Raw genomic sequence first — 26,044 nt, forward strand, 5'->3', positions numbered from 1 at the left:
TATTTTTTATCATAAAATTAAAAATTTCTTATTTTTCCTTTGAAATAATTTTCAGAACCAATTAAGTCTCCATTATTCATCATTTATTTGCATGCATCTTCTCTATTTATATTCTCAAAGATGATTACTAAAACCAAATTGAATAATTTAACAAACATTGGATATATTTTCATACACAAGGATTTTAACAACGGTTAAAAGGATTGATTTTAAAATGTGCACATGTGGACCTTCATTATTTATCATATTTAGACATCCTCAGGTATTTTTAAAATATCCTTTTCTCACTTGTCATAAAGTTAACAATCTCTTATCCTCCCTTTCAAATAATTTTCAGATCCAACTTTAAATCTCCATTATTATCAAAACCAAATTAAAATTGAATAATTTAACAACAAGCATTGGGTATATTTTCGTGCACAAGGATTTGAACGACGGTTAAAAGGATTAATTTTAAAATATCGTGTGTCTTGCTTCTTTGTTCGCGAAAAAGCATGGAAGTCGTCGCTGGGCATGCTAACACCCTCGCAGGGCGCGGTTCAATCAATTACTGTGGCGAGGGTGCGGTCGTCCCTGCGCGAGTTCCACCCCTCGCATGGCAACAACCCAATCTCTCTCCTTCCTTTCCTCCTCTTCTTTTCCACGATAAGTTCCACCTTTTAAAAGGAAGCTCGAGAATTCGTCGAATAATTGAAAAGGAACGACGATTAACCTTCTCTTTCTCCCTTTTTCTTTTTTTTAATACCTGTCCTGATTCTTTACTCTTTACGACGAATAACCAGTCGATCGATTTTGTCTTTTGCCTTGGCAAAGTCTCGTTTCAAAGTATCGATCATGGTTGTTAACCCTCGAGCCAGGTAATTATTACTTTAAGCTTTCTTTTTCTTTTTTTTTTTTTTTTTTTTTATAATAAGATAGTAGGTTAAAAGCATACCATACTTTTTTCTCATATTTAACGAGGTATTTATTTAAGGTCCCCTGCACTGGCTGAATTAAATTTAACCAAATTGGCTACTTTGATCTTCTGGCTTTATTGGTTTTACTTAAAAAAAGAAAGAAAAAAAATTGCAAGGTCAATTATCAACCTTTCCTCTTATTCTTGAGAAATATTTTACAACTTATTTCTTTGCTGGCAACAATTTTGAAATTTGTACATTTCTGTGCAAGCAGTATCAATGTATGTATTTTGAGATATTAATATTTATATATCTATCTGTATATATATATATATATCACATGATCATTATTTTTGCAAATTTATTGTTGAAAGAAATTCAGTTTGTAAATCAGTTTTATATATATATATATATATATTTTTTCAAGAAAAAATATTATTATTCCTATTAATTGAATTTAAAATAGACTATTCGCCATTTCCAAGTGCCACGGTTAAATTAAGATGCGAAAGGGGATGGTGGATCGAGGATCGAGGATCGGGATTCCTCCTCGATCAATTATTTTTACTCCAGATTGGCGGTGGGTCCTCGCTTCCTCGTCGGTGCGAGACGTAAGTTTATTTATGCGTCATCGGTGTTAACACGATTTCCACGGGCCTGTGTCGTACGAATAAGAGGGAAGAGAAGGAGAAGGAGAAAAGAAGAAGAAGAAGAAGAAGAAGAAGAAGAAAAAATCACTTTAAAATACGAGACAAATGATGTCTTTTTACCCTCTGCGCGAGGAAGGGAGCGTAGCGATTTATTTGCGTTGTTCTTAGAACCCACCACGACGTGGCATACTTTCGTAATCTCTTTTTTTACGACTCTTTAACGATTTTTTAATCATTTCTTTTTTTTTTTTTTATTTTTATTTCCTCGAATAATCTTTTTTTTCCCCACTCCACCTCGCCATTTTTTCGATCATCTTCGTCCCATTTCTCGAGGGAGAAGACGAGTTTAATTGACTTTGAAAAAGATTAAGATTAAATCTCAGGTGTCTGTAAGGATGAGGAATCGAGAAGATTAAGAAGAAAGTTTATTTTTTGATCCTTAAATCTCCATATATATATATATTGATTGAAAATAAAATTCTCGCAGATTATTCACGAGAGTGGAGTTAAATAATCACTCACAGTGTTTACTTAGCGAAAAATATTCGTAAGAGCTACTCTCGACCTGTCACTCTTTCTCAATGGTTATTACATTAATAGTAAAAGTTACTTTCGAATAATCGGAAGGTAATATTCACTTGTAAAAAATATTCGTGAGGATGGATACTGTGTTAAAAATCATTTTCGTGCAATAGTCTGTCTAAAAGTTATTCTTCATCCAGTGGGAACTGCATTCGGAATAAAAATTGCCAACTTTATATATAAAAAAATATTCACAAGCGTAATTTTCAATAAAGAATAAAATTATTTTTTATCCATAAATAATTTTACCATGTTAAAAATGGTACACTCTAGTGAGAAAAAAAATATTCGTGAAAGCGAGGAAAATTATTCTCGCAAACTCGGTGTCCGTTTACACACACAAAAAAAAAAAAAAAAAAGAAAAGGAAAAAAAGAAAAAGAAAAAGAAATCTCAAGAACGAGAATTTGAAACGGTATTCTATTATAATGGCCGAGTTTTAAGTTTCACACGAATCGGATAAATTGGTCGAGGTAAATGTCGACAATGGATGTCACGGGGGTGGGGGAGGGGGGAAGGGGCGCAAAAAGCGACGAAGAATCGCTCTTCCTCTTGCCGGCCTGCTCCTCGTCGGATGATACAGTGCAAGGGACACCGGGATCGGGTCCCTGACGACGCCACGTCTAAATATATCCACTCTCCGTGACACTTGTTTCATGTAAATCAAGCCCGTGGACGAGACGAAAAACCGAGACGATGCTGGAGGAAACGGCCTCGAGATATTCGAATTCGTCACGAGAATCCAGCCGAGATACATACATATTTCTTCAAATTCGATTTTGTAATCCTTCCATGTAGCAGAGGACACGACAGTTGAAACCCGCCCTCTGTTAAATTTTATTATCGTCCCATTTTAAAAATTTTCGATATTTAATTCGTTTCGACTCTTCGCTCCGGATCATTTTATCATTGCTACGATTTCGTACTGGGATAATCTGAAAAATAACAGATTTTAAACCAACGTCGAAATATTTCTTACTTCGATTTACCTTTTTCTTTCTCGATAAAAGTTATATATGTATAAAACTCTCATTGAAAAAGTTTATATTCGTTTAATATTCTTCGCTCGATGTATCGATACACGCGATATATGGATCATCTTATCGTATCCTCGAAGAGATACTAATATTCTTTGAATATGATGAAATGAAAAAAAAAAATAAATAAATAAAATAAATAAATAAATAAAGCAAGTATCGAGAGATATTTCCAAATATCGAACGTCAAACAAGATAAAAGATGAAATAGGAATGCACGCCACGATTTTCCCACGTCCAAACTTCCGCTCCATCTATATATCGTTATCTACAACTACTCGACAAACTCGGGACGAAAACTCGGGCAGGCCTGGCGTAAACGATAACGATCGTCTGTTGACTCTTCGAAAGAATATCGATCATCCATCCTCGGCCCCAAACTCGTCGATTATCTCCTCGAATGAATATTTGCAAGAAACGTCTCCGCAGAGATAGAAAACCGTGAAGATTCGAAGGTTCTTTCTCTCGAGGATAGAGAGGTTAGGTTAGAAAATTCGTTTGTTTCTCTGCCTGTTTAAACTGACACGGAAATGGTAAATATTGCCCGTGCGAAACGTGGTTTGCGCTTGGAAGATCAAGGGATTTCTCCTTGGGTAAGAATTTTTTTTTTTTTTTTTTTTCTTCTCTTTAAGTTTTTTCAAGTTTCGACGAGCCTGTTTCACAATTATATTTGACTTCGACTTTCAACTTTGTTATGAATAGAGAGTAGCCTTGACGAAAGGAGAAGAGAGAAGAATACCTCGTGTGGAAATTATTGTATTATGAATTTCGATGAAATGGAAATTATTTCCAACGATTTTTTCTAATTTATCTGCTGCAATATAAGTGGAAAAATCGAGAGAAAACAAGAAGAGAAGCGATTCTTCGATTCTTTGTTTCCAACTTTCTGGGATCCTTAAGAAGATGGAAGATTGTTATACGAACGTGGTATAAATAAATGATAATCGATTGGACAAAAGTTGTTTGCGAGAATTGGAAAAAAGTTGAGCGGAGGAAGTAAAATTTATAACACGAAGAAAATCGTTATTTACGGCCTCCTTAAGTGGATCGTTAGCCCGTGATCCGATTTAGCAAGAACAACCGGTCCTCCCCGCTGGATCGGCCCGATCATCTGAACAAATACGAGACACATGCTCAAATAGAATATTCGTTGCTTTGTTGTCGTCGATAAGCTGCTTAACACCGTTGGATTACCATAGCCACACTACCGCATTAATTACTCGTTCCATTGTAAACGAATTTTTATTCTTCTATAAAATTATGCTTAAAATTAATACATTTTCATAGTTCACATGTTACAAATTTTGGAAGTATTTAAAAATAATTTAGAAATAACGACACTCGATTGAAGTAAAATCGTTAAGAATTTGTTACAATTATTATGCGATAATCTTAAATTATAAAATTATATTTTGTCGAACGATACAAGGAGGAATACGAAACATTCGAAAGTAGTTCCATGGAAAGTATTTTTTTTTTACAAATGGATACGCCTTCAGCGTAATTTTCACTCTTAACACCGCTTGCGAAAAAAATATATTCTCCAACTCGCGATAATTCTACTCTCGACTGAGCATGCATCTTATAAGGGTTATAAGATAGATTCGAGAGTAAAACTCTCGAGCCAATGTCACTTTCGAAAGTTAGTTTTTCACTTTTGCGGCGAGAAATTTTACTTTCGAAGGGGAGAGAGAATTTTTTTTTTTTTTTATTACATATAATTTTTCGAGAATGGAAATTATTCTCCATAGTGGTTTTCGAATTTCAAATCGTATCCTTGAATAAACATCGATCGAAAGAAACCTCTGCTCGATGCATCATTGTCACGGCTGCTTCCTCGCGTATCTCTCTCTCTCTCTCTCTCTCTCTTTTACTTTCTTTCTCCGTTCCCCACGATGACTAAGAGTTTTCATATCAGGTGATCAGGTCGAAGGATTAACACGGCGTCCGCTTAAAAACTTGGCCTGCTGATCATAGATGCGGTATTCATGAAAACGAAAGCATTCTGTAACTCTTCTCGAAGGTTACATAATGTATCAGAAGACAACGGAACCTGGGCGAATCGCATTATACAGATCTGGATCGTGATCGTCTGGAAAAAAAAAAAAAAAAAAAAAAACAGAAAAAAAACGTCTCGAAAGTAGGATTCGTTTATCTCTTTTCAAGGGAGAAAGGTAATTTCTGAATAGCGAGTGAATTTTTTGGACAAGGAGAGGAATAAAATGGCCCACGAATCGAGAATAGGGATGTGGGATGGTGGTAGAAAAGGGTGGAGCATGTGGGTATGCTGGAAAGTGGATATGCGACACTGAACGGGCATTGGAATGATTTATGGAGTATGAAATGGGACGAAAAAGAAACGGAGGATTGAGGAGGATAGCGATGGAGTCCAGAGACGTTTCGTATTATTTCTCTTTAAGATTCGTTCGAGGAATCGAAATATTTTTGTGCGGGTTTAAAAAGCGAGTAAAATATGCGCAGCGAAGTATTTCGACTAAAAATCGTCGAGAAAATCGATTTCGAATATTTGATTTATGAACAAGGATAGAGTTAAGAGGAGCGAATAGTTCGAGAATAATCGAAATATTTTTGTATAGAGATTGTTCCTCGTCGAAAAAGGAGTAAGATATGTGCAGTAAAGTTTTCACCTAGAAATCTCCATTTATGAGAAAATCGATGTTGAACGTTCGTGGATTGGTTCCATGTCACTCGTGCTCCGCCATATTTTCAATTTCGATTTTCGAGAAAATCATAACTCGTATCGAAAAATCTTTCTCTGTCCATTTTTCTATCCAGTTTTCGACGAAGAATCAAATATATTGAAAACAAGGATCGAGTAATTTTCAAAAGAAAAAAGAAAAAAGAGTAATTTCTCCAAGCATTTTAAGTAAGTGCATTCGAAACGATTCCGAGAATATAATCGATTGTTCACCGACTACCGAAACAGTTTCTTCTTTGCAAGCGGTTGGTGCATCTCCCGCGCTTTTTTGCCTACCATAATGCGGTGCACGGAGTGTTTCGAACCCTCGTCTCTCATCGAATGTTCCTTCTTGTTCCCTCCGTCTCGCAACGACACGCACAACTTTTACGACCGACCATTTATAACCGGCTGTCCACGTGAGGGGGCCCAGGGGCGACGTGCACGGCCCTGCTCCTCTGGAATAATTAATCCCCTGGAATTTTCACTAAAATTCTATAAACGAGACGTTAGCTACTGTTAACCAACTCGACGATTCGACATTTACTCATTAATTATCAGAAAAAGAATTAAAATTGTTTATAATAGAGTTAATGCCAAATGATAATTTGTTATGATAACGATAATTTGTGCAACCATTGACTCGATTCCACACTTTCTTATCTTAATCCCCAGCTATCTGATTAATATACGAACATTCTCCAACTTGTTATTGTCAATTTCAAAACGAAGATCAGATTGCAATCGAAACTTGATTAGAACTTGAACAATACACGAGTTGTATTCGTGAGACATCTTTGGAGTTGATTCTAGAAGCCAAAGCAAACACAAAAGTTAATATACAAAAATGTTGATTAAAGCTTACTTATTAAGTTATAAACAATTGAAGTTTGTTGGGTTCTACGATTATTTTAACCTCTTGAATCGAGAATTATCTTTCCTAACGTACTGTACGAACAAAAACGGGCAAAATTTTCATAAAATTGAAGTTAAGAATAAAGTTACATTAATAAGTCAATTTAATGATTTATTATTCAGCATCGAATAACTATAAGCAAATAATTATGGTCAAGCGGCTGATATTAGAGAAGAGCGAATCTATAAATAACTGTAATAAATACAAATAAATGTTACTGAGTGAAATTATTTAAAGTTTATTCGAAATTGTTAACTAGTTACTTTTTCAACGGGTTAGTAGCCAACGCTGTCTAACATATAACCTCAAATATATAACCTAATTTAACTTTCACAATCTCCATAATCACAACAAGAAGAGAGAGAGATATTCATTATTATTGCACAATCTATAAAATTTTCATACATTAATCATCAAGTTACTTACAGTGATAAATAAATTGAAAAAGAAAAATTATCGATGAATAATTGGAACGTTTCGACGTCTGGCTACCGTAATCGTTACCGTTACGCTTGGCAGTTAATATAACGTGTCCGCGGGCAATTAAAAGCAACGACGGGCAATTAGCAACGTCCTTATCGTTCATCGGCTTGCTGCCAGCCGATCGCGAGATTCCTGAGAGATAAGGATCTTCGGATAACACCGTTAACTTATCGCCATTGATCTTCTCGAACCCGCTCCGAAATCGATCGAGGTCAACGATTACGTCTCGCGAATCACCACCTTCTCCCTTTTTTATTGGTAAAAATTATTCTGGAACATCTGCACGATAACAAGATTCCACTTGTTAGCAACTAAGCAAATACGTTTTTATCTTCTGTTTAAAATGGCTCTGTACGTGTGTCGAGAATAGATGTCAGCCTGATGAGGAAGATTTTCTTTTCTGATTAATTGTTAAAGAAATTATATTCATTTAATTTTCGTGTCTGCGTTATTTTATGTCTTCTCTTTATTCTATTTGATCAAAATCAAACTAAAAAAGAAGATAACTTAATCTAACTTAACCTAACTTTTTGATTCGATATTATATTCATATTCAATTTTTGTATGCGCGTTAAATATTTCTAATTTTCAATCTCTTATAATAATATAATAAAAAAAAATGTTAATTGAAAGAATATAAATTATCTAATCATAATTATAAGTAGTTATTGAGTCAATGAAATTTTTATTTCAATTCTTCAAATTTTTCATAATTTGGAAGATTTTTCGTAAGTAAAAAGTTTTTGTCTTGTTTGTAAATTTTTTTTTTTTTTCGAAAAGAGAAGAGTAGAAAGGTTTGGAAGGCAGTCCCAACGGTCTAGAAGACTCTCGATCGTCCGTTGTTAGAGCGAGGAGGGACTGTTATCGTGGATCTTGGGTAGCCAGAGCCCCGGTAGTGATGATGGTATCGGCACGGCTCGTCCAGAGACATTGATTTTCCATAAATACAGATGCGATGCTAATTAGATGCCAGTTGCACTTGATGTGCTCGTTCCTCGATTTGAGAATCGATTTTAGAATAAATATCAGCTTTGAAAATCAAAATTGATTATTTCTTATCTTATAATAGCAGGAAAAATTTGTTTCCGATCTTGCTGATTTATAATGTAAAAGATAATTTCTATGAAAAAAAGTGAATTTACATGTAAATGTTTCTCAAGACTAATTTAGTATATTTTTTTCTGAGAAAGAAACTAATTTCATGGATCATTTAAATTATTGGAAATCTTTATCTCAAATTTTATATTTATTTTCCCTTTTTAGTGAAAAATCTCGAATTTTCCAAGATTTTGTAAGGGAACATAAATAATTAATTTTTTTTCCGTGATCTACACCAATATTTACGAGCGGTTCGACGGTTTTAGGTCGATAGAACGAATCAGGGTTTCTCTGAACAACTCAAACATATTTGTCACGCTCCTGGATCGAGTTTCTATTGGTTTCTTTCAAAGTCCATTTCAAAAACGCGCTTCGTTTTACAGTTCCACCCTTATCTGCATGATCTTTCTCTTAGTTTCGTCGAACTGTTTTTACCGTTCTTCGTGAGTCATTCAGATTCTCCTTAGAATTTGTGAGAAAATATTTAGTTTCTCTGTATACTTTAAAACAAAATTTATTTTCTTTGCGAAAAATAAATTAAATTTAAATTAGATGAAAGAAATTATAAATATGATTAAATTTTAGATATATTTATAGATGTCTCTAGAAACGTCGCTTGAATTCAGATCAGAAATTAGAACATTCATAGAAGTACTCTAGTAACTTTATTATAAATTAGAACACTCAACGTACTATATTTTTCAAATTTTTTAAAATTATGAACGATTTTAATAAGACTTTGTTTGAATTCAAATTACAAATTACTATATCTGATATTAGTATGATCTAAATTTTTAGAAAATTCATGGCCGATCCTAGTAACTTTTGCTTGATCCTTATTTATATATTTTCGAAATCTTAAGAATTAAATAATCTAATATATCGTTACTGTAGATCACCTCTGACCCAATGATTTAAAACGAATTTAAAACGTTTAAAACGAATTTGAATCGAATAATTTACGTGTGTTTCGTGCAGGACAGGAAGCGACGTTAGATTCCGGAGGTGGCATAGGGATTCCAGGGGTAGCGTGTCTCGTAGATCGCTAGGTTTATGGAACGGTGCCATGGCACGGCAGATGATTACCGCCACTTACGACATTCGCTCGCCGATCGTTCGAGTGCTTTTACATCGAGGTGGCGACTTATCGATCCGGTCCTTATGCCTCGTACACACAACGTGTAACCTCGAAAGGTCGAGCTCATTTGCATAGCCCGCATTCGCCCTCTTGAGACTTTATTTCTTTATGTGTATCGCGTTCGTTTCGGTCGTTGAACAATTTCATTCGAAAGATCGTACGTAATCAGCCAATCGTTTATTTTCTGTTGATATCTGCAGTTAATTTGAAATTTTTTTTTAAAATAAAATTCTCTTTTTAGGTTATGTTTCATGTTTATTTCTATGGACAAACTTTATTTAAGATATCATACGAAATCTGTGGTAAATTTTCTATCGATATTTACATTTAATTAAAAAATTTTTTGAAATAGAATTTTTTTTTTTTTAGGTTATATTACGTGTAGAAAAACGGATCTATTTTGCACGTCTTTTGCAAATTTTTTAATTAATCTTCCACGATTAATTTTAAGTTCTTAAAAAATCTGAGAAAATTTTGAAATATTTGTTGAAATACTTTACAATTGTGTAATTAAATATTTGAAAGATTTGTCAATCAAAAAATAAGGAATTAAAGAGATTTAAGATCCAAGTTGCAAATGAAAAGTTAAAATGATAGATATGGATAAAACTTGAAAGGAACTTAAATCAAAGTCCATGTTCTAATCTCTAATCCTGAGCTCTGTTATACTCGATTAGGTTAACGACTATGAGATCCCTGGTGTCAAGTTCGATTTGCCGGTTCGCGAGCTTGTTATCTAATAGTTAAGCCGATAGTGACGATGTTAGCCAGTCAACGAGGCCTCTTATCTAATGTTTGACTAACATCAGCCAACGATCGGAGTTCGGTTCTATTCGGTTCACGATCTCGTTGCGTAATCTCTTGTCAACATCTTACTTAACTTACTACCGACTTCTTACGACTAGCCTCTGTTCAACCATGGTTTCGCAAAGTTATGAATTTATCGGTGAAAATTTAAAGTTTTGACACGAGCAGGACGTTGATATCAGTCAGACAATATCGCGTATCCGCGTCTATTTATGGAAGAAACCAACAAAGAACCAACCAAAGCGGATGCCATGCCCTGACTCGTAATATCCTGGGTTCATTTTTTCCCTTTTATCTCTTTGATTTTACAATTTTTTAGAGTTTTCAAAAAGTTTTCTTTATTATTTCAATTTTCCGTAGATTTTAGAAAATTTTAGAATGTTCGAAAGTATCTTTCAATTGGATGATTCAAGTTATTTTAGGTTAGATTAGATTTTTAGAATTTTTGAATTTTCAAAGTATTTTTGAATTAAGCAATTCAAATTAAAATTAATTGTTTATTCTTTGATTATTTTTTTTATTTTACTTAGAGAAATAAGATTTGGAAAATGTATCATTCTTTATTCATTTTATATACTATTGTATAGTATTATATAGAAGATCGTAAAATTAACGATGATTCAGGAAAGATTCACCCGTAATCAAAATTATACAATCATTAGTAAAAACAAACGAGTTTCCTATCTTTCTCGATTGTTCTCCAATCCAATATTCCCTATTCACGAATTCATATTTTCCAATAAAAATAACACATAAGATAATGAAATCTCTGGGGTCGATTTATATTATCGATTTCGTTGATCTCCTCTATCCAGATCACTGTATTGTGCGAACAATCGTCTGTAAATAATGCAAAAGAAAGCGAACGTATTATCATTATTTTTTTTCTTTATCCTGCGCCGACGATAACGATGAAAATTGTTTACGAACATTCTATCTGCGAGAGGTATCTCTCTTATTATCGTATATTTCGAAAAAATATTAAAATATTAAAATATTCAACTGGAATTTGCTTATTTGACGATAAACGAGTTCGCATTTTATAAATTATTAAAATTTCAATTTTTTTTTTAACGAAATTAAATGTGAATACATTAGAATCGTCTAGTTCTTTTCTAGTGAAATTTTTACTGCGAAAAATTTTTTTCATTAGTTTTTTTTTTTTTTTTAGTCTAATCTTTTAAATTTCGAAAAAATCGAAGAAAAACTCGTACGTCTAATGATTGACAAGGAAGTTCTCGTAAATTAATCAAAATGGCGGTGAAAAATTACGGTAATCTTCACGGTCGTCGTGCTATCTTTCGGTTATTTATAGTTGCGAGCATACAACAATGACAGGTATATTCGATAAGGAATGCTTAGTTAGAAACTGAACATTATCCTCGTTTAGAACGGAATGGAAGCAGAACAATCGAGGAAAATTCTTTTAATTTTACGTTTCATTGAACTTTTCATCGACTCGTCCTATCTATTTGTAAATTAATTCTATGCATTTTTTACCATTTTTAACACTTAAATAATTGGTTAGAAAGAAAATTCTTTCGTGAAAAAACTATCAACGATGATTATGACGAAAAATAATTAAGTGAAATGAAATTGTTATAAACTATTGATCCGTGTCCATTGACTTTGAATTAATTAAATGAAGATTCGATGAAAAAGAAGGAAAGAGAAATGATTCTAAATTTTTAACCGGTAATGCACATACAGTAGACAGTGATTCAAAGTGAAAAAATAAGTAGAAGTTTATTTATTTAACCAAGATAGCTAGGAAGTTGGAATTCTGCCACGAGATTGCCACTCTCAAAGTTGTTTCTACGACCACGCAGAGGTGGAAAGCTTTGGTCGACGACGATAGCCTCTTTGCACGCATACCCGCTCGCGTATTTGCACTTTGTCCGACTGTAAATTACGTTTCCACGGCGTGGCGAGATACAGCGAAAACGCCATTGGACCCTCCTCTTGGACTATTACCGTGGTGCCATCTCTCTTCATTTTCCTCTTTTAAATTCTTCTTGCAAAATTATTCGAATCCGACATTTTCTTTTCACCAACGAGGATATCTAAACTTATATGTATAAGTACATACACTTCTGCTTAAAACTCTTGGGATATCTTTTATGGTGTAATCATGAATTTTAATTTTTACGTTAAATACATTAATATTTATTGATGGTCACTAAATTTCTTAACTCTTTACTCTGTAAACATTTTCACGATTACCTCGAACCATAAACGGTGGTCATTTGTATTCAACGTGATTTTCAATAGGTAATAGTCTAGCATTTTCCAAGCTTCCGAAGAAGCTAAATAGACATTAAAATAAAAAATTATTACAACAATTCATCCGAATTATCCTTATTACTCTTTTAAAAATATTCGTTTAAGATATAAGGATTAAAATTTCTGAATAAATTTAATAGATGTTTCAAGACTTTCGAGAGAAGAAGAAGACGAAGAAAAAATTCCAGAAAGGAAAGAAAGAAAGGTGGACTCGATTAAACAATCGAGATCATCTCGATTTAATAATGTCTTAAGATTCCATCGAAAAAGAAAGATCAATTTGATCGACTCAATTGAGAGATCATCGTATCCACTTAATATATATATATAATAGATGTCCTAAAACTTCTCGATAAAGAATATCTACACTCGAAAAAAAGAGGAAAAAAAGTTTTCTCGCACGGAGGAATGGAAGAGGGACCAGGCCCAGAAAAAGAAGAGGAGGATGGAGGATGGTCAGGCGAAAAAGAGAAGAGCCAAGAGTCGATCGAGGATTAAGTAGTCGAGGTGATCTCGCGCACTTAGGGCTACAAGGGATAAAGCTCCGGCACTGTCAGTGGGCAGGGTGGGACGAAGGGTGGACCAACCGGTCCTCGAGGTTGCCTCGGCTTATTCAGTCAACGAACTCTGCGGGCCTACGACGTGACACTGACCCCTCCAGGGTAAACGTCCCTGGCCGGTCGCTTTATCAATGTAAACGCGCCGATCGCCGGTGGAAATAAATGGGAAAAAAGAGAAGGAAAAAAAAAGAAAGAAAGAAAGAAAGGAAAAAAGAGAGGGAAGAAGAGAGAAATAAGAAGAAATAAGAGGAAGAAGTGGAAAAGGAAAGGGGAAAAAGAGAGAGAGAGAGAGAGAAAAAAGAAAAGGAAAGGCACGGTTGCGTCGTCGGAAGGCAAAGAGAAGTGGATGGTTGTAACATTAGCGAGACGCTGAAGACGATGATCCCTTCGGGGCGTGTTTCTTCCAACGGTATACGTATAATGTATAGGGTGGCTTGAATGAACGCATGCCCATACTTAAGCATGGTAATCTCCACGGCCGTGTGTCTAATATATCGTAATTTTCTCGAGTTACCGACGGAGTAAAATGTCGTTATCGATTAGATTCCATTAGATCCTTTGAGGCAAATTTTTCCAACCAATCATTTCTCTCCATCTCGTTCCATTGGTCCTTTACCTCTTATGGATCAGACTTACATTTTTCCAGCCAATGTTACTTGATCACGTTCACGTTGGATATTCATTGCATCGACACGATTGAAAATTGTGGTATTCGACGCGAGTGAAAGAGAAGGATTTCAAATTGTTCGACGTGGTAAATGCAACTTGTATAAATCTGATCTAGCACACATATATATACATATATATATATATGTTGTTGTAACGTTCTTTCTATTTATTTTAACAGATTCGTACATTCAATGGATTTGTATTTATGAATCACCTTGTGTGCACGGTGGTGAATCCACGTTTATGGGAGAGAGAGCTGATAACGTTGCGAATTTCCTCACGTTCTTTCGCGTGGTAATTTGCGATTTAGCCGGAATGAGGAGAGTTGTCGTGGATTTTTATCAGTGGAAAGAATTGGTTTTCGTCCATTACGTTGTTTTATATTTTATTTATACGTAGCTCGTACGGCTCGAGAAAATTCGAAAACTTATAATATAATTCGTACACGGCTTTTTGGCTTCCTCAATTGCGTTGGAGAATAATTTTTTTGAAAATATACTTTTTTTTTTTGTATGTAACGCCACGAGGGAGATTAAATCGAGAGAAAAGAAGTCGAAGCAGTTTTTTTTTTTTTTTTTTTGAAGAAAATAATGGATATAATAAGGTAGGTGTTCCAGTAGTCTATCGGGAACAAGAATGCTTTTTCCTTATCGGTAAAACTTATCCGGAGAGCGCAGTGGGGTTGGCATTGCTCTCGTATCTGTGCCCTCGTGCGATAAACTGGCTAAAACCCAAGAACAATAATAAATACGATAATAACGACAGCCACGATACTATTCTGAAAACTTCTACGATTTTATTTTTTTTACGTTTTTTTTCAGGGGAGAAAAAGGAGGAAAAGAAGTGGAAAGGTAGAAAAATATATCGAAGTTGGGAGAAAAGAATTTTCTTTCGAGGGACGAGTTTTTATCGAGAAGAAAAAGATTCTCGTTTTCTTGAGATTGAGATACCTATTGAGATTACCTATTATTATTAGATAAGAACATAAATATTTTTTTTTCAAAATTATTCAAAATTTCGAATTCCAAAAATGTCTCGAGAATTGAAAATTTCAAAAGATTTCGTACATTCTATCTTATTAATTATTTCCAAACTGTCTTCAAATTATCTTCTTAATAAGACATTCCACGTTGAGATTCTTTTTCTCTGCTTTATCAAAATTCGAAGAATGGCAAAAAATTTCTCAAAAAAACTTCGTGCATTCCATTTTCAAAATATTCAAATTACCCTACACGGTATAATATCAAGATTCATTATCAAAATTTCGAGTTCGAAAAAATGCCTGGAAATTTCAAAAATTTCAAAAAATTTCGTATATCTTATTAATTACATTCGAATTATTCAAATTATCCTGTTGTGAGACACGTTACATGATACGCTAACCGATTTATAAAAATTTCGAATTTATCAAAAAAATTCAAAATTTCAAAAAATTATTCCATCCCTATACAAAATATTCAAATTACCCGCCTACGAGGCACGCCGCATACCTCATCAATGGGAAACGCTGATCTACGCGGCTAATAGGCAAACGAGGAAGATCAATTTGCATCGGAGGAGGTAATCGAGACCGAAGAAGAAATCGAGCGTAGGAAGAGAAGGCGGAGAATCACTCGTAGCAAGGTTGTGTCGCTGATTCATTAATTTACCGGTGCCTAGAGGAAGGAGCGGGGAGCGGCGCAAAAACCGTTGCAACAAGACGGAAAGGCGGGTGCAGGAAGCTGCTCTGTAATTGACGATTCTTCATAACGGAATCCCTTCCCTTTTATTCGCGCGAAGAACGGCAGGAATTGCTGCTCGATGATGAGTCTATCTTCTTTTCTTTTCCTTCCTCTTCTTCCCCTTCTCCTTGATGTTGTTCTTCTTCTTCTTCTTATAACTCTGAACGTGATCGTGTCGAGTCCTCCTCGAGAATTTTTCCGCGTGAAATTTCTTCGATCGTAATTTCAATGAACCGTTCGATCGAACGAAACCGTCTGGACTCGAGATTCCGTTTTGCTTTTATAAAAATGAAATTTGTACGTCGAAGATAATTTCCATGAGAAGATAATTTATGCGATTCGTGGATTTCGAAATATCGAGTTTTGAATTTATCTTTATTTTTTTCCATTATTCACGAAAGACTAGTCATTCTTCAATATCGTAGTTAATATTTAAACTGTAACTTAACCTGTATTGAAACGTGACGAATTTTTCACATTTCAAAGTTTCGAGTGATAATCCGTCGATAATCACAATTTATAGGTTAGGTTAGTTTAAAGTAGTCGTGCAGTCGACCGGTTCGATTTTGATAAAATGGCGAAAAGAAAATGAATAGTGTGTAATTCGAGATTGTTAATGGGAATCTTTGAAGGATGACCTCGGGCTATTTGGTTCAATGGCGGTTGATTCAATCCTCGAGCAGCGAGGCTGAACGACTCCTATTTAGCGGGACTTAATCGAGCCACTACCAAATTAAAAGAAACCTCTACGTCTCGAGATCTCTGCAGGACCAATTGAACCTTTCGTACTCTTCTTTTTGTGATAGATTAGATGATTGGAAATCGACGATGATTGTTGTTATCTCGAAAGAGATAGACGAAGACGGATATTACATCGATTTTTTAACAATTTCCATTAACATAGAGAACGCACTATTTCCGCATAATATAAAATTAAAAATTTAATCGAATTTGAATTTTTAAAATCTATATATTCTTCAGAATTTTCTATCGTGAAAATTGAAGTGAATTCTGCTAACATATTTTTGAAAAGGAAAATTATATTCGTGATTACCGTAATTATCGTTGTATATGTAGCAAACATTGTAATTATTGAAGCCTTGAAAAAAAAAAAATTATTAATAAGACTGTCTAGAAATCTATTTCGCAAAAAACCAGAAATAGAAAACCTGTAATTCAACCCCGTTGAATAAATTAGCTTGCAAAGTGTATTGGAGAAGGTATGTAAATCGCAATAAATATCTTCTCAAGGAAAACTTGCACATTGACGCGGAAGAAATTCGAAAATGGCGAAACTTGTAGGTAACAAAGAAACCTGCATGTTCGGCTGATATATATCTCGAGAAAAATTACTAAGCAAACTCGAGATAATATTTTTCCCAGGAATAGGAATGAAAAAACTGCACGTTCCATCGAGATGTCCGCCGCGCCCTGTACAAATAAATTGCTGGAACTCGACATCTCTTTTCCTCTCGTTCTTATTTCACCGCTCGGCCTCACTCTCGAGAAGGAGATCGAATTGAATGGCCATTGCTGGCAGTCGCACCTTGCGGCAACGAGGAGGGACGTGTACGTACGGTCGATTAAGTCGATTGGATAAAGACCGAGAGAGAGCAAAACCAGTGATCTCGTTCCACGCGGTGGCCCCGATGTATCTATAACCGTGTTCCACGGTCATAGGCGCGAGTATTGCTACAAATGAGAGTTTGAGGCGTCACTGACTCGCCGTGCAACTCTTGTCTCGCTCTCTCGGCTCTGCATTCCTTTCTAAGTCTGTCCTCTCCGTTTGTTGTCGCTTATTGAGTCTGATTCGAGAATCGTCTCGATTATATTCATTTTTCTTTCCTTCTAACATCGATAACATTAATCTTTAACGATCGAAACAAATTTTTTTTAGGTTAGATTTACATTGTGATCGACCATTTCATATCGGTGCAAAGTTTTCGATAAATTTTTATATTTTGTTTATGGTTATCATAGTTTGGTTTGTATTATATCTGATATTTTTGACATTAATGTGATTGTGAGATTCGAATTACAAGTTTTTGATGAATTCACTCATATCATGGCCACAATGATATGAAGAATAATAACGAAGTTTATTTTTTTTAGAGTTGGAAAATTTCATCAAAGTTGAATGTAATTATTTATTGAAAAAAGTAAATTTCATAGCGCGAGAAGGAGATCTCGTAGCACGACAAACGACGTGGAAAGTCCAACGAGACAGCAGTTGGCACACAGTCCGGCTCTCGATTCATGCGACGTCACGTGTCGCATCCGAAGATACACCTTTCTTTGTGTGGCATTAACGTATTCCGACTTGGACACTGCATCGGAAACACCGTTCTAAATTGGTTTCAAAAGTTCGAACCGTGTATCCCCATGAGAAAGTCTACCATCTTACATGATTGCATAATCAACGCAACAAAAAAAAAATTACAAAAAAACAAGCGGAATAAGAATAATTTACAAATTAGAAATACAGTCAGGAAATCGTAAAAAGATAGAGAAAGCGGGGCGCCATTAAATCACAGGTAAACGAATCATATTTCATTCTCCAATTTCTTTTGAAATTCGCTGTGTCTGTTAAAAAAAAAGAAAAAAATGATCGATCGAATCAACCAGAGAATTAACGAATCGTATTTTACGTTTCGATCCATGCTTCAAATCCACGGTTTTATCTACGAAAAGATAAAATGGAATGGAAAGCGAGAGTCCAAAATGGAAATGGAAAGAAACGAAGGAAAGGAATAAAAATGGAAGGCCAGCCGATTATTGGTGGATGAAAATGGCGGAAGAGGAAAGAAACAAGGAAAATCAAGCTATTAATATACGCGGGGACCGACCAGGCAACATTCTAAGCAAGCAGAGAAACACGCGTTGTTTCGCGCGGTTGCTCGCCAAGCAGAACGAAGAATTTTAACGCTCCTCCTTTTCCCGCACCTGCTGCTCAGGCATTCAGCCAGGGACACGCAATTACCGGTGTTTTTCTCCCGCGAAACGATTAATAACGCGGCCCGCGACACGCTCTACAATTATGGCGCCGGGTACGTAAGTGCCCTCGAGGATCGGGTCTTGTTTCGAATAATCGAGCTTGGTTATGGATCGACGCCTTCCTGATCGATAACCAAATTGTCCCTGTAATCGTGTTGAATAATTCAGTTGAACTTTCTCTCTTATGAATAGATTTTTAATCGAATAAACCAATAAAGATATTTTGTTATCTAAATGGTTAAAATAATAAAGGTAAGTTCCAATGATTAATTTTGATGTTTCTTTCGTTCATTGGTATTAATTCATGATAATGATAATTACATATTTTTCAACAGAGATAAATATCTTTTGACTCGATCAATGTATTATGCATTGTTTTATCTAAATGGTTAAACCAATAAAGGTACGTTTCCAATGGTTAATTTTGATGTTTCCCTCCTTCTTTGTCATTGGTATTACTTCATACAATGATAATTGCAATGGCATAGATAAATATCTTTTGATTCGATCAAAATTGTGTTTCTTTTTTAACGCTACTACTTTTCTTATTTGAATAGTTAGTTGGCTAGTTTCACACAATTGATCCAACCAATTACTCCACTAACAACAATCAGAATCACGTTCACCAAATAACCAATTCCAACTCGAACGATCACTACACCAAACCGACCTTACTACCGCTAAATAAAATACACAGACGATACCACAGACTCTCAATGAATCACCTCCCATTGTTCCTCAATCTCGGCCATCGTCAAACCGCAATAATCTCCATGAGACATTCAACTTCTACTTAAAACAATCGCCTCTCGTCGTTTCTGTCCTTTGCCAGTCAATTAGATTAATTCAATTAGTTCAGTTGGAAGGAGCGAACGTTTATGCATTATTCCAGACATAAAATACCAGAATGTTTCTAAGGATCTCTAGATTTCGAAATAGATTTATATTTAGATTTAAAAAAAGTATTCAATATTCCGAATTTTCAATATATGATTTTTTACTTTATAATTAAAATAAAATAACAAATACATCGATCAAAAATTAACATTTGATTTTATAGTAACCAATTATTATAATTCTTTAATAAATTCTTTTAATAAAAAAAATCCTAAACTATGGTATCCAATGAATAAGCGTCTATCGACAAAAGATTAATCGCCGTGGTATAGAACGAAGAGTTAATAATAGACGCCGCTTTTCTCGGTGTTCATCAGTCGGCATAACACGCATGTCGTTACGTGTTTACGATCACGAAGCAAAGTGCGAACCTATCGCAACCTTCGACCCGCTGTTTCAGATTTCTTGCTAGCCGCGTGCCGCAGGAGCCGTTTCAAAGCGTTGCGCAATATCCTCTCCACTTCGTTTGCTCTTCTCGCCTCGTAATATTTTCCTCGTGGATCAAAAATCCATCTTCGTTCCTCCAATCTAATTGCTTTAATCTTTATATATCTCCTATAATTTTTTTACTTTTTTATTCGTATGAATGATAATTTTCGTAATTTGAACCGATTATTTTCAATTTTTTTCATAGATATAATTTTCTTGTGATGAATTAAAAAAAAAAATGATTAAAATTGCATTTTTATATCTTCAACATAGAAATTCAATTCACCATAAACCGTGTATTGTTAAGTTTGACGATCTACAACTTGGCTCACTGTAACATTGTACGCTAGTAGGCACGTCGTACCTACCGGCTGTCTAACTTTAAACTTTTCCAAGTCGAAAATAAACCGGCGCGGCTTTTGCCTGGCGTAGAATCGCGCTCGCGAGCGACACGACTCTTCCTCTTCTCTTGGTGGGCGTAAATTTGTCGAAGGAATGCGCATAAAATTACGCTATCTTCTTTCCCGCGCGTCCAACCGAGAGCTTCCTCTCCACGGTCCAGCTAGGGATCCTTGACAGATCAGCTCGACTAATAAGCCAGGTGTCATATTCCTGCAACGTTGATAAATGTTAATTAAATGAAGAATTAATCATTGAAAATATGATGGGAATCAAGCTCTAAGCGTGTAGATTTTATAGGATTCTCGTAAAATTCCCCTAGGATCTAGGGACATTATGTTAAAATTTCACACCCCTCCATATTTCAATTCTACTCGACCATTGCTAAGGTTCTAAAATCGGAATAGTCCTTGGGAACGCCCATTCGTCGAGGAAATAAACTCACGAGTCTCCAGAAGATCGAGGAGAATGATGAAGTTGGCATTGTCCAACGTAGCTATTTTTGCCCGTTCCCCATGCAAAATTACCGTGAGAAGGACCATTCTCCATAACTATCGATCGAAGGAAAATATTGACGCCATGCTTGCCTCGTATGCATTATTCAAAGTTGAAATTCTCATTTAAACGTCCTCGGCTCAAAATTCACAGTCACTTTTATAACGTGCTCTTCGTTTTGAAATAACCAATCTATTCATCGTTTTTTCTTGAAACATTTTTCTTGAAAAATGTTTCTTTCCTCAAATTTGTCAATTTGCAAGTATTCTCTAACCTATAAATATATTTCATGAAGAAAAAAATTTTGAAAAAAAAAATATTAATATAAAGAATAAAAAAATAGAAATAGATTTAAAAAAAATGAAGAAAAATTTCGAGAAAGGTTACAAAAATAGAGACGAGTATTTTATCTTCTTCTTAAATTTTTGCGTTGCAAAAAATATCATTCTTAGCCCATAATTAACTTAGAATTTCGTCCCATTAAATACCGTTTTTCACATGGAAAGAGACTTAGCGCGCCGCATAACGATGACCAACCGAGATAAAAGGTTAATCGAGAGCCTCGTTATCGATGGATCTCGCTCCCATGCGTATGCACGTTTATGCATACATACTTGAAACGGCCATGTGCAATCACCAATACGTAAGAAGGACACGTGTGTAAGTGTATATGAAGACACGAGGTCGAGGGCCAACCTACATATTCATTGAGACACTTGCTTCCGCCCATCCGGCAAATACGTTTCTTACTTTTAAATTACATTTAATGGCGGCGCGACGTGTTTTTTCGTTTTCCTTCGGCATTCGATTAGCCACGAACCGAAACAACGATAGAGGTGATTTCCTTCGGGACCTTCGACTAACCGTGGTTTCCTGTCAAACGTATCCAACGTTTCATCGGGGAGTATAGACGTTCGTTACTCGATAACCTTTGATACCTTCGGTGGGGAGAATTATCGGATTAAACTTGCGTCTATTTCGATCGAGTTCACCGCATTGGATTGTTCATTTCGATCATTCTAGATTCTTGGTTTGAGTTTAGGTTAGGACGATAGTGGAGTTATGACAATCGATATCGATAAATATCGATAATATCGATAATAAATCGAATTGCGTCTTTCTATCGAGTTCATATGTTGGATCGTTCATTTGATCGTTCTAGATTCTTGGTTTAGATTTAGGTTAGGACGACAGTGATAAAGAAATTAAAATTGACAATTGATATTGTTATCGTTAAATATCGATAATATCGTTGAGATGAATCAACAATGAAATATAGAAAATGAAAATAATTGAAATTATAAATTTTGTTTATTCAAAATTGTTATAAAATGTTATTAACGATATTTCATTAAATATTTTATTAAAAAAATAAATAATATAGAATAAAATAAAAATGGCTGAAATAGACTACAACAAGTTCTTTAATAATATATTTGTGTCTTAATAATATAATATTACCGATATATCAAAAACGATATATTAATAAATTATCCACAATATATCGATAATCGATAGTCACGACTCTAAGTTGAATATAATAGAATATAATAGTTCGTTCAAATGCGATAAAAGTTTGTTTAGATTTGAAATAATTTATGCATAAAATAATATTGTAGTAGATTTAATAATATTTAAATTTAGTTATTTGTAATTAGATTACATTCACACGTTTTAAATTCTTGTTTTAACTTTAAATTAAGATGATTGTGATAGTGAAATGATATATATATTTATATTATAATATTGTTCACTCATATTCAATAGAAGTTTATTTAAATTCGGCATTTAGAATAATATTGTAAAATAGATGCTAGAATTATTTTTATTAGACTTAGATTTATTTATTGAAGTTGGGTTATGTCAGAGCTATTGTTGCATGTCGTCGAGTTAAAATTAAATAAATCGGTAACTTATGATTGTTGAAATATAAACCTAAGATCATTATAACTCAGATCGTTTAGGATAATCGCAATTTAGATCTAGTATAATTTACATTCATTGCTACCTGGATTCTTTTAATAGTGGTAATTCTGAACGTAATTGTAGTCTAGATTCAGGATAGTCAAGAGTCATTATAACCTGGATCTAACAATAAGATGATTCAAGATCGTTACAATGTAGACTTAGAATAATTTACAGTTGTTGTTAGAACCAGGCCAGTCAAAGGTGATCATAATTTAGTCCTAACTATAAAATATAACTTGGATCAGTTACAACGTAGATCCTGAATAATTTAAAATCATGGCAATCTAGAACAATCTTGGACAATTTAACGTCAGTGTGACTTATATTTACTATAACTTAGAATTATTGAATTATAGATCCACGATAAATTCGAATTATGACTTAGATCGAGGATATCTATAACCTTTGAGTTTATCCCATATTTTGGTCTTTGACTAACGATCTCTATTTTCTAACGAAGCATAGTCCAATGAAAATGGTGGTTGAATCGATCCTCCTACCACACTACTTATTAAAATCATATCAATCTGTAACTACGTCAGCGAGCAGATTCCGTGAACGAGCAATCATCGTTCTGGCATAGCAACCGGCCCCGCATTCAAGGATTCGATGTCGCGAGGCGGTCATATATGTGAATCAGGTTTATAAATATATCCGTCGGAACGAGCGAAGACTCCGTTGGATCTTGAAACCGATTCGCGGAGAGGTTATCGATCCATTGCGATGGGGGTGTCACGGTTCGCCGCGAAACACCGCGTAAACACTCTATCTTTCTTCGCAACCCGGTATTAACGGCCTGATAAAACGTGGAAAGCTTTACCAATCGTCGCCCCATAGTGGGGGCAAAAAACGAGAGAATCGTCGAAACTTGATTCCAATATTTCATTCTTTTTCGTATTTTTGTTTAATAATTAATATAATTCTTAATTTATCGATATTATTTTTATTATGAATCTTATATGGTAGATTCTATTGTTTGGTGCATACGAACGACTTTTCTTGTTTTCAATTGGAGAAACAAGAGAAAACATGTGCGCTGAAAAATTATGCTCATGCGCATTGAATCTGAGTCTGTATATTTATGGTTAGTATTTACCATGCAAGTTTCACGGTATATTGTGTGAAATAGTAAATATTTCTTCTATCATGAAAACGAGGATTATAGTAGTAGAATATAATAAAAATTGTCTACATGGAAATTTATTTAGGTTTGATATGATTTAAACATAAAATAATATTGTAGAATAAATTTAATTATCTTTAGTTAAATAGTTAGGTTAGTTTTAAGATTTTGTTCCTTAAGTCATATTTTTATTCAATTCCAGGTAATGATTTCATTTTATCAAATCATTTTCAAGAAATTCTATAAAATCGTCTCTCAATCAATGAAATCAAATCGAATAAGTAATTGGAAGAAATCAGGTTATCATTATCCACATTATATCAAACTTAAATAATCTATTTGATATATTCATTCTTGAATTTCTTGATCTATTTCCTTTTCATTCTCGATGATTCAATTTTCGAGAATATTTGAAAAAATCATATTATGCTTATATTTCTCAAATGACTAAAATAGACCAATGCATATAGAAATTCAAGTATCTTGTAATTGTAACTAATTGTGGTACCTACTCTTAGTAGTCTACTTAGTAGACTATAGATTTACATAAAACTTTTTACTAGAGAAACGAGTCTGATAAATGATGTATGGTCTTGTGTTAATCGATACTCACGAAGCAATAGTGCAACAGGTTTTAGAAGATTGTTGTTGATTTATGTACTGACTTGCGTACGTTCGATTTGCGACGATGTGTCGGGTGACTATCGTGCAAGAAATTAATTTGCATTTTCCTTTGCATTTAGATCTTTCATATTTTAATCAGATACAGATTGTATTACAGAAAATTTGAATTCAATATAAAAATCTAACACATCTCAATAATATTTGAAATCATAGCAAATTAAAAATTACAAATAAATTCACTAGAATTTAACAATTCATTCAAAATTCAAGGTTATGATAATTTATCGTTAATATAATAAAATTTAAATTCATTCAGAATTAAGATTGTGCAATTTAAGTATCACAAAATATTATTAAATTCACTAAAATTTTCAGAAATCTATTCTAACTCAATCAAACAATTTAAAGTTAAAATTTGAAAGCCTCGATTCTCGTATGAAATCATTTGTTAATTTTTTCATTTTCATGATTCTTTATTATTTCCAAAATGATTCGAAATCCTTGAAAACGATTCGTGATGAAAAATCGAGTTAAATTCTGAAAGAAGCTGTAGCAGGCTGTAGTCACATTCGTGAGGCTACCTACACGAGCAGGCCCCGAGGGACCGACCGGTCTGGCCATATTAGTCCACAGAGTACACGAGGAGGCTGACGTCACCGAAGGGTCGCGTTCTCCTGCTGCGACATAATGTCCTAGACGTTTCACATCTACGGCTACCCTATCGCCAACTAAATACCGTTTTCCAAAGATCTACGTGATTTTACCGACCGATTGAAAACTGGTCACGTACCAAGTGGTTCCTTAAGTGGCATCCAACGAAAAGGTGACTCAATGAAAGACCTTGTTCAGTAAGGGAATCGACCTTATTTTAATTGGAAGAGTAGGTTAACGTGGAATTCCTTTTGTCTAAATAAAAACTATAAATAATCAATTTCTTTTGTTTCACTATTATAAAGATTGTATTATTGAAATCTTCATGTGATAAAGTTGTAAAATGGAATTTTTTTATTAACGTTAGTGTCGATAATAATAATTTAGATAAATAATTTCATATATAAAATTAAATAAGCTTGATTTATCTATCTAGATTATCTTTTTTTTTTTTTTTTTTACTTTTAATTTAGATATCATACTCTGAGGAATAGACTGAATGTTAAACGTTCGAAATTTTAATCGAGCCAATGGAGGACGTACACGAGGAAAATCAGTTGAGAAATCGAACGGTACTTCGAAGGAACGAGTCGCCGGGTAGAATTTCTCGTTGACTTCCGGCTGCAACAAAGTTACGAAGACGTGACTGGCCGATCAAATCGTCATCGTTGTCTAGTCTATTTATGGAAATCGTTCTACGTGTCATCCTCTAATGAGCATTTTGTTAACATTGTGAAAGTTCCAGCATTTTGTACGTGATTCAGGCGTAAATCTTATTCGATAAATCCATTCTCTGAGCTCTGAATGAATCATCAAAAAATGGATAATAAGAAACAAAATGCATTTTTAATTGCTTGAAAATGACCATTTTGTTTTTTTTTTTTTTTGCGTCTCTCGTAAATTTAATTAACTTTTTCCTTGGTTTTCA

The 26,044-nt window shown here is 34.3% G+C and overlaps 5 long non-coding RNA genes across 7 annotated transcripts; 3 read left to right on the top strand and 2 right to left on the bottom strand.

Moving 5' to 3' along the window:
- Nucleotides 1–55: 55 nt before the first annotated feature.
- LOC147658034 (uncharacterized) lies at nt 56–4,519 on the top strand. Its single transcript, XR_015291319.1, has 5 exons — nt 56–262; nt 338–857; nt 974–1,177; nt 1,363–3,756; nt 3,866–4,519. It is a non-coding gene; the product is annotated as an uncharacterized LOC147658034 (long non-coding RNA).
- Nucleotides 4,390–5,926, bottom strand: LOC105734889 (uncharacterized). Its single transcript, XR_015291323.1, has 2 exons — nt 5,812–5,926; nt 4,390–5,127 (listed from the first exon to the last, which is right to left on the bottom strand). It is a non-coding gene; the product is annotated as an uncharacterized LOC105734889 (long non-coding RNA).
- Nucleotides 5,927–17,018: 11,092 nt separating this feature from the next.
- On the top strand, nt 17,019–18,952 carry LOC147658035 (uncharacterized). Of its 2 annotated transcripts, XR_015291318.1 has the most exons (4): nt 17,019–17,307; nt 17,434–17,520; nt 17,649–18,782; nt 18,866–18,952. It is a non-coding gene; the product is annotated as an uncharacterized LOC147658035 (long non-coding RNA). The 2 variants fall into 2 exon arrangements; XR_015291317.1 differs by having other exon boundaries at nt 17,021–17,520.
- A 557-nt stretch (nt 18,953–19,509) lies between these two features.
- Nucleotides 19,510–21,344, bottom strand: LOC100865423 (uncharacterized). Of its 2 annotated transcripts, XR_015291310.1 has the most exons (3): nt 20,701–21,344; nt 20,225–20,468; nt 19,510–19,982 (listed from the first exon to the last, which is right to left on the bottom strand). It is a non-coding gene; the product is annotated as an uncharacterized LOC100865423 (long non-coding RNA). The 2 variants fall into 2 exon arrangements; XR_004224461.2 differs by having other exon boundaries at nt 19,510–20,468.
- Nucleotides 21,345–23,565: 2,221 nt separating this feature from the next.
- LOC147658036 (uncharacterized) lies at nt 23,566–24,990 on the top strand. The gene is made up of 3 exons (XR_015291322.1): nt 23,566–23,926; nt 24,044–24,140; nt 24,405–24,990. It is a non-coding gene; the product is annotated as an uncharacterized LOC147658036 (long non-coding RNA).
- The last annotated feature ends 1,054 nt before the right edge of the window (nt 24,991–26,044 follow it).

The sequence above is a fragment of the Apis florea genome, unplaced genomic scaffold (genome assembly GCF_048593485.1).
Source record: "Apis florea isolate Af1SG1 unplaced genomic scaffold, ASM4859348v1 contig_2411_pilon, whole genome shotgun sequence".
Classification (NCBI taxonomy): Eukaryota; Metazoa; Arthropoda; class Insecta; order Hymenoptera; family Apidae; genus Apis; species Apis florea.